The sequence below is a fragment of the Octopus sinensis genome, linkage group LG30 (genome assembly GCF_006345805.1).
Source record: "Octopus sinensis linkage group LG30, ASM634580v1, whole genome shotgun sequence".
NCBI lineage: Eukaryota > Metazoa > Mollusca > Cephalopoda > Octopoda > Octopodidae > Octopus > Octopus sinensis.
This window is the reverse complement of record NC_043026.1, coordinates 8,293,270-8,303,269: the sequence shown is the minus strand read 5'-3', so window position 1 is coordinate 8,303,269 and position 10,000 is coordinate 8,293,270. Positions and strand designations below refer to the sequence as shown.

General features: G+C 39.9%; 2 protein-coding genes across 3 annotated transcripts in view; both read left to right on the top strand.

Moving 5' to 3' along the window:
- LOC118768538 overlaps window positions 1–10,000 on the top strand; it is a 492,176-nt gene that overhangs the window by 208,047 nt on the left and 274,129 nt on the right. The gene's annotated exons all lie outside the window — the stretch shown is intronic.
- Window positions 9,061–10,000, top strand: part of LOC115226760 (protein GUCD1-like) — a 33,137-nt gene continuing 32,197 nt past the window's right edge. Inside the window, exon 1 of the mRNA XM_029797781.2 lies at window positions 9,061–9,094. The gene's annotated coding sequence lies outside the window, so the exon portion shown is untranslated. The remainder of the gene's footprint in view (window positions 9,095–10,000) is intronic.

Below are 10,000 nucleotides of genomic sequence, written 5' to 3'. Positions count from 1 at the left end.
TATATATATAATACACAATATATATATATATATATATTATATATATATATATACATATATATATATATATATGTATGTATATATATTAGATTATTTATATAATACACAATATATATATATATATATGTATGTATGTATGTATATATATTGGATTATTTATATAATACACGATATATTTATATACACATACACATTACTACTTTTATACATATGTTTATATATACATATATACATATATATATATTCATAGACCTGCATTCACGCCCACACACAAGTTTTCTGTCATGTGATCATAAATACACATAAGTATTCAAAAGCAAAAGCTTTTGTGCAATTCTCAGGGTATTGTCACACACACACACACTCTTTGAATTTTTTGTGTTGTTTTACTTTAATTTGTTGTTTTTAAATTTTTTATTATATTTTATTTATTAATGTTTTAATGAAGATTTGTTATAGACAAATACACACTCTTGTATACATATATATATATATGTGTATATATGTACTTGGAAATGGTTACACTATGCTCATTATTATATTAAGAGATATCTATATATTAATTAATACTTGAATATTCATCTGAAAATTTTCAGTTTTTACTCTCACTTGATTTATGTGTGTGTGTATGTATGTATATATATATATTATATATATATATATATACATATACATACTTTATTTTAAGCAGCAGAAAATTCAACAAAACCTGTTACTCTGAGTTCCCGTTGCCGTTCATCGGACAGTTTTTGCTAGCAAAAACTGTCCGATGAACGGCAACGGGAAACTCAGAGTAACAGGTTTTGTTGAATTTTCTGCTGCTTTAAATAAAGCATTTTACTCTACCACTGGTATTTGAGTACTCTTTTTTCCACCTTGTTTCACATTTATGTGTTTACTCCGGTATATATATACATTTATATCTATATCAAACCCAAGCAGTTTTATCTGTTTATTTGAATCATTGTCTCCATGTCTACTCACCTGGATTCCCCTCATAGCCACTTTTTAGCCCCTGCGGATTTTACTCCTTGATAAAGATATTGGGATGTAAGTTCAAATCATTTAAGTGCTATTAAGTGTTTTCTATATTGGACACCTGGTTCTCATCTGTAGACTCATGTATGTATATATATATAATGTGTGTGTAGGTGCTCCAGCATGGCCACAGTCTGATGACCAACACAAGTAAAAAAAATATGTGTCTGTTGATGTTTACAAAGAGTCGATGGCAACACTGGGGTAATACTGTCTACTTGAAGTAAGATTTGAACCTGTGACAGTGTGGTTTGTATCTTCTAGTTTTTTTTGCTACATAGCTTTTAAATAAAGTCCAAGGTCCTGGTTTCTTTTTGTATCCCACGGAAACTAAATCCCTCTGACATATTTTTACACCAGAGGGATCTCGTTTCTATGGGATACAAAAAGATATGAGGACCTTGGGTTTGTCTTACTTAAGAACTATGTAGGAAAAGAAAATCAAACCTCCTTGGGGCAGGGGCTTGGTCTTTAAGAGTCTGTGGTGCATTGTTGAGCAGTGGGGTTTGAACCTACAGTATTTTGATAAGGAATTGTGATCCTTTGTTTGGCTTAATGGAAACATTACTGAGATGTAATCAACAATACGTTGTCGTCCACTAGTAGGATTTGAACCAAACAACATTGTGGTCAGGTCTTGAGCCCCTTCAACTTTTTAGTGTTTAAACCAGCCATATCCAGCCAAAATTTTCTCCCCATTATATATTCAAACTGACCATATCTGGTCTTTCTCACTTATCTTACACTGTCATTCTAAAAATAGACAATCACATCATCAAAATCTCAATGCTATGAGATAATCCATGATTAATCCAAAACAATAAATAAGGATTACATTTGACAGAATAATCTGAATGCTAATAGTTAATCATTTAGTTTTCAAACTAGTCATATCCAGGTCAAACATTCTACACGTTTTATGTTCAAATTATCTACACTTTCGCCATAACATATTTTCATTATTGTCACACTGCCTTCTGCGTATGATGCTTATAGTTGGTGCTATTGTGGTTGTATGATCGAAGTTTGTGCCTTATAACACCATTTTCCTTTCTGGCTTTACAGTGTAAGCACAGCCACTCATATAGCAATGTGCACCAATGGAGAACAAAGAACAGTGATCTAAGTGATAGTAATGGTGAACCGGTTCACGTTTACCATCTCTTGAGCTTCCTGTATCTTCTCGTCAGTGGTGGAGGTTGATGGGCATCCTGCTCCTTCATGCATCATGTTTGTCTGGCCACCTTTAAACTCCTCAATCCACTCATACACACATCTGTGCGGTAGTGCACTGTCCCTGTATAGTACTGAAAGCCTTTGATGAATTTCAGCTCCTGACACACCTTTTGATCAGAGAAATTGGATCACTGCTCTTTGTTCTTCATTGGTGCAATAAGGCTCAAACTTAGATTCTATCTCTCTATCCGCTCAGTCGAAGTCAACTCTCAGTTACTCGTTGGATCAGTGTCCTCCAGTCAGTTCTATCCTGGGCCGCTTCTTTCAGATTAGCTATGTTCATTCCGGTATCACTCTTGATGGTGTCAAGCCAGCGGGTTCTTGGTCAGCCTCTTCCTCTCTTGCCACTGACCATTCCGAGCATGATGTCCTTCTCCAGGGATTTTCTCAGCATAATATGACCGAAATATGCCAATCTATGCTTGTGATCCCAGCTTCTAGCGACATTTTCGGCCTGATGCTAAGATTGAACTCTCTCCATGGTCGGCCTCTTCCTCTTGCACTGACCATTCCGAGCATGATGTCTTCTCCAGGGATTTTCTCAGCATAATTGACCGAAATAGCCAATCTATGCTTGGTGTGATCCCAGCTTCTAGAGGACATTTTCGGCTGATCTCTTAAGAACTTCTCCATTGGTCGCGCCTCTTCCTCTCTTGCCACTGACCATTCCTAGCATGATGTCCTTCTCCAGGGATTTTCTCAGCATAATATGACCGAAATATGCCAATCTATGCTTGGTGATCCCAGCTTCTAGCGACATTTTTCGCCTGATCTGCTTAAGAACTTCTCCATTGGTCGGCCTCTTCCTCTCTTGCCACTGACCATTCCGAGCATGATGTCCTTCTCCAGGGATTTTCTCACGCATAATATGACCGAATATGCCATCTATGCTTGGTGATCCCAGCTTCTAGCGACATTTTCGGCCTGATCTGCTTAAGAACTTCTCCATTGGTGAGCCTCGCTGTCCATGGAATCCGTAAAAGTCTTCTCCAACACCAAAGCTCGAATGCATTAATTCTCTTCTGGTCAGCTTTCTTTAGTGTCCAGGTCTCGCATCCATATGTTACGTGACCAAAATAATACCAACTATAAGCACACATGTGCAGAAGGGAGTAAGACAATAATTAAAATGTTATAGCAAAAGTGCAGATAATTTTTAACTTCTCCTTGTATATATATGTGTGTATATATATATATCATCATCATCGTTTAGTGTCCGCTTTCCATGCTAGCATGGGTTGGCCGGTTCAACTGGGGTCTGGGAAGCCAGAAGTCTGCACCAGGCCCAGTCTGATCTGGCAATGTTTCTACGGTTGGATGCCCTTCCTAACGCCAACCACTCCGAGAGTTTAGTGGGTGCTTTTTACGTGCCATCGGCACAGGTACCAGACGAGGCTGGCAAACGGCCATGATCGGATGGTGCTTTTTTACGTGCCACCGGCACAGGGGCCAGGCGAGGCTGGCACACACACACACACACAACACACACACACACACACATATATGTCCATTTTCATGTGTGTATAAATATCTGTATATGTGTATATAAATGCTTCAATGTTCAATTAAAATAAAAATCATTTTCCATCAATCTGATGAGTTACTCTCTACTCTGTACGCCATCCTCAGATGAAGGCTCAGCTGGCCAGAACTTTAAAGTTACTGTCAATAATTTTCTTGTGTAAGAATAACAAATGTTTCTCTGTGTGTGTGTGTGTGTGTGTGTGTTGTAATAGTACTGACAATATGAAATCCTAGAGAAAAGTTGATGTTGTGAGAAGGGGTTCTCTGTTACAACTCCATTCTACTCTGAACTAATCACTTAAAAGTCCACTTGCTCGTGCCAGACAATCATCACCAAGGCATTCAACAGGGGTTGGCATAGCCATGCAACAGATAATCATATCAACAACCCGACGACGACCATGTGCTGTAGTGACCCTAAACACCCACAAGCCAAATGGGACACAGGTTTGTATAATGTTGGGCTCTATTGGTTCAGCATATGTGAAGCCAGTTGTTTAATTTCTATGGCATCGATTAAGTCACCCTTCCAAACTATTTATCTCATTATTTACATATTCTACCTCTTTGTCTACCTGCCCAGCAGACTACCTGTATATCTATCTGTATATCTACACGTCTATCATTCTGTCTGTCTGCCTACCCACCAGGTTATCTGTATCTGTATCTGTCTTGTCTACCTGTCTGTTTCGTCTGTCTGTCCTGTTTGTCTATATGTTTATCTCGGCTATCTCTATATCTTTTTGTACCTCTGTCTGTCTGTGTGGCCAACTTTCTGTCTGCCTTTGCAGCAGATTACCTATTTTTATACCTATCTAACTTTATATATACACACACACACTCACATGTGTGTGTATGTAAAAAGTTAGATAGGAAGATGTATATATATATATATATATGTATCAAATGATGTAAATGAAAAACAGGATGCAAAGGATTTTGCGGTACATATGTTTCGGGCTTTATTGAACAACTTATTCTTATATCAATGCATAATTGATATAACAGATAGATCAAAAGCCTTCTTCAGCCGCGTACAATTGCCACACCAAAGACTTGTATCACATTATAAAAAGTTTGAGAATAAACCGAGGATTTACTTTCCTAATGAAACTCGGTTTTTTCTCAAACCTGTTATAATGTGATACATGTCTTCGATGTGGTAATTGTACGCGGCTGAAGAAGGCTTTTGATCTATCTGTTATATCAATTATGCATTGATATAAGAATAAGTTGTTCAATAAAGCCCGAAACATATGTACCGCAAAATCCTTTGCATCCTGTTTTTCATTTACTTCATTTGATACATATATCCTATCACCTATGGCATATACAGGTGCTTACATTTATCAAGTATTCACCCTGAATTTATTGTACCTAACTTATATATATCATCATCATCATCATCATCATTTAACGTCCGCTTTCCATGCTAGCATGGGTTGGACGGTTCAACTGGGGTCTGGGGAGCCCGAAAGCTGCACCAGTCCAGTCAGATCTGGCAGTGTTTCTACAGCTGGATGCCCTTCCTAACGCCAACCACTCCGAGAGTGTAGTGGGTGATTTTATGTGCCACCGACACAGGTGCCAGACGAGGCTGGCAAACGGCCACGCTCGGATGGTGTTTTTATGTGCCACCGACACAGGTGCCAGACGAGGCTGGCAGACGGCCACGCTCGGATGGTGTTTTTATGTGCCACCGACACAGGTGCCAGACGAGGCTGGCAGACGGCCACGCTCGGATGGTGTTTTTATGTGCCACCGACACAGGTGCCAGACGAGGCTGGCAGACGGCCACGCTCGGATGGTGTTTTTATGTGCCATATATATATATATATATATATATCATCATCATCATTTAGCGTCCGCTTTCCACGCTAGCATGGTTTGGACAGTTCAACTGGGGTCTGGGAAGCCAGAAGACTGCACCAGGCCCAGTCTGATCTGGCAGTGTTTCTACTGCTGTATGCCCTTCCTAACGCCAACCACTCCGTTAGTGTAGTGGGTGCTTTTTATGTGCCATCGGCACAGGTGCCAGGCGAGGCTGGCAAACGGCCACAATCGGATTGGTGCTTTTTACGTGCCACCGGCACGGAAGCCAGTCGGGGCGGCGCTGGCAACAGCCACGTTCGGATGGTTCTCTTGCGTGCCACCGGCACTGGTATCACAGCTGTAATTTCCAATGCCGATAAACAATAAGTGACCCAAGAGCTTTGGCAATATGCCGTGCTTGAGGAGACTCATAACTGGTGTCACATATAAGTGGCACCCTTTCCTTACATTGAGGCCTGGGTAAGGAAAGAAAGCTGTTGAATTTACAGCCCTCAAGATACCCTAAATGTTTCAAAGGTGCCCTTTGAGACAACGTCAGAAGTTGACAACCCAAAGCTGGAGTACATCTCAGACTGTGCCCCTACCCCCCTCCTTTTTATTTCATTTCTTTAATCTGGCGACGAATGGCAAGTTGTGTGGGTTTTTTTTTTTAACTTGTATATTTATTTTATTTCCATATTTCTTTTTGTTTTATTTTTTCAGTTTTTCTAATGATATATGTATACTAATTGCCCATGTTTGCATGGGAATAAATTGAAATAAACAAACGTGAAAAATTGTTTTGTTTTTTTATTATCTCTCTATATATAAAGCTGAAGTTGTCTGTGTGTGGCAGGTTTGGTAGCCTTCAACTAACACTATCTCCTCCGAGACCCTGTGGCACAAGATGACCAAAATTGAGAGTACGATAGAAGAAGGCTTGCTCTTCCTTCCATAGAAGACAAAATTCAAATCGGACCATGTTAACACCAAAAATTATTTACATCAAAAAGGTGCTTATTTTCTATGAAAATCCCTATTTTATACGATTTTTTTTACTGCTGTGTCGCCATTTTTCGGTGTATTTCAACCAGAAAAATGTTCGCTTAAAGAGAATAACAAGCTACATAATGCAAAATTTTTACTTTTCAAAAATTCCATTCTAAAGGGTCGAAACAAACCCGAACAATGCCGGGCAATACTGATAGTTATTAATAAAGTAGCGAGCTCTCACAATCGTTAGTCGGCCAACGAAAATTTCGTCTGCCGAGGTCAACTTAGCCTTTCGGGGTTCGTAAATTTAAATTAAATACCAGGGTCTGTGATCAACTGCCCCACAAATCCAAGCCCATAGAAGACAGGATTATTACTAAAGCAATAAGCGAAAGCAGGGTATTATCAATATTCCTCAGAACAGCAAGGCACACAATTAACCCTCACCAATCTCTGAGTCAAGCTCCCTATTTTTATATATAGATTGATTGGACTCGTACCCCTTACCCGGCAGAAACGAATATATGCGTTTTGACCGAAATCGTTTTTTTCTATCTCTGGCGAGTTAACTCGTCAAAAGATACTCGCCAAAATCGACAGCAAACGAGTTCCTTCGTCTATTATAAACTCTTTTTTGACATATAAGAGTATATTCACTCACTTTATACGTCTGGCAGTGACAATGAGTCCTTTTGATTTTTTTTTCTTTGTATATAGATGAAAGAGTTATAGAGCATGTATTGACTGAAACTAATAAAAAATGTCTGAAAAAATACATTTATTTTCAAAATAATTGTTGGGTAAGGGGTTAACAAACCCTGCAATTAACTGACGTGTATATACCCACTCCACTATTAATTCATATGAAAAATAAGATGAAGATTGAGACTCTTAAACCTAACTTTTCCTACTAATTTTTTTTCCTGTTTCCCTCTATCGGCTCAGTCGAAGTCGACCCTCGGTCACTCGTTGGATCAGTGTCCTCCAGTCAGTTCTATCCTGGGCCGCTTCTTTCAGACTGGCTATGTCCATTCCGGTATCACTCCTGATGGTGTCAAGCCAGCGGATTCTTGGTCGACCTCTTCCTCTCTTGCCACTGACCATTCCGAGCATATATATATAATTAATTGTTATCGCCACATTAATATGGCATTCTTATAGATATAAGAATAATCGCTGCCGCTAGTCAGCTCCATGAGGCCACCGCCATCAAGATAGCTATTGATACACGATCTGTATCCATTATAACCTTCGAACAAGGGAGGTCAGCCGCTTCACACTGCCAGTCCGACAGCTACAGACGTGTTTCGGGGTATTGCCCTTTGTCAATGTAGCGCAGTCAGACCCGCAGGTGTCGCCACTGACGTCTCTGTTCGAAGGTTTCTATTTACCTAGAGACTTAGTAATTTTAATATTTCTATATATATATATATATATATATATAATGTATCTATCTATCCGCTCAGTCGAAGTCGACCCTCGGTTACTCGTTGGATCAGTGTCCTCCAGTCAGTTCTATCCTGGGCCGCTTCTTTCAGATTAGCTATGTCCATTCCGGTATCACTCTTGATGGAGTCAAACCAGCGGGTTCTTGGTCGGCCTCTTCCTCTCTTGCCACTGACCATTGTAAGCATGATGTCCTTCTCCAGGGATTCTCTCCGCATAATATGACCGAAATATGCCAATCTATGCTTGGTGATCCCAGCTTCTAGCGACATTTTCGGCCTGATCTGCTTAAGAACTTCTCCATTGGTCGGCCTCTTCCTCTCTTGCTACTGACCATTCCAAGCATGATGTCCTTCTCCAGGGATTTTCTCCACATAATATGACCGAAATATGCCAATCTATGCTTGGTGATCCTAGCCTCTAGCGACATTTTCGGCCTGATCTGCTTAAGAACTTCTCCATTGGTCGGCCTCTTCCTCTCTTGCCACTGACCATTCCGAGCATGATGTCCTTCTCCAGGGATTTTCTCCGTATAATATGACCAAAATATGCCAATCTATGCTTGGTGATCCCAGCTTCTAGCGACATTTTCGGCCTGATCTGCTTAAGAACTTCTCCATTGGTGAGCCTCGCTGTCCATGGAATCCGTAAAAGTCTTCTCCAACACCAAAGCTCAAATGCATTAATTCTCTTCTGGTCAGCTTTCTTTAGTGTCCAGGTCTCGCATCTATATGTTGCTATTGGGAAGACAATTGCATTCACCAATCTGCATTTGGTAGTGAGCCTGATGTCTCTACTCTTCCAGACCCTGCTCATGCTGACCATTGCCTCTCTGCCTAGTACTATCCGCCGTCTTATTTCTGGAGTGCAGTCACCATCTCGATTTATTTTGGAGCCAAGGAAGATGAAATCACCAACCACTTCAATCTCTTCCTTTTCCTGCTTAGAGGTGGACAATTTCAGGGGCGATAATTCAATCGTCCGTTCTCTCAGAGGAGACAACTCGGTCGTTGTAGCTTGAAAGACAACACAGAACGTTCAATAAGTAAGCATTCTTGCTTTCCTCTTTTTCTCTCTCTCTTTCTTTCTCTCTCATTCTCTCTCTCTATATATATATATATATTTCTCTCTTTCTCTCCCTCTCTCTATACATATATATATTTCTCTCTTTCTCTCTATATATTTCTCTTTCTCTCTCTTTCTATCTCTCTCTCTCTCTTTCTCTCCCTCTCGTCCATCTCAAAATCATTAAAACCTTCCTTTAGCATATTCTTCTGCCATCCCTTAATTGCCCTTGATATTCGCAAATGTTACTAAAGTACTGAATGGGTTTTTAAAGGTCATGCCCTATCTTCATTCTCAAATTTCACAGCAATGAATGAGACAGCTGTTTTACTAAGACTCAAATATCACCGAAAACGGTGTCATCAGTATTACAGTCACCGAAATATCGCCTAAACTATCCCCACTTTTCATTATCAGCTCATAAAAACGTCCCGTTTGCTCTTAACACGTTGCCCTTGATCAGTTTTGTTGGTCATTGACCTGTCTGTAGATTTGGTCTTAATTAAAATTATCGTGTGTGGTCGCCACATTAGTTTTGTTAACCCTTCGATACCACGATATTATAATATTAATGTGACCTCGTGTGTACCGTTGGCGATTTTTTTCCTCTGTCTTCCCTTCTCGGGATCTTTCCTTCTCCTTTGTTTACGACGAAGAGCTCCGCTCGAAACGTTAAACCCTCCTTCTTTCCTGAGCGTCCAGTAATACTATAGTTGTTCCACGTCCTCGCGTTGTTGTGTTTTTTTTTTGTACTTTCTTGTTTGGATTAACTATATATATATATATATATATATATATATGTGTGTGTGTGGTAAGTAGCTTGTTTACCAACCAAATGGTTCCGGGTTCAGTCCCACTGCGTGGCACCTTGGGCAAGTGTCTTCTA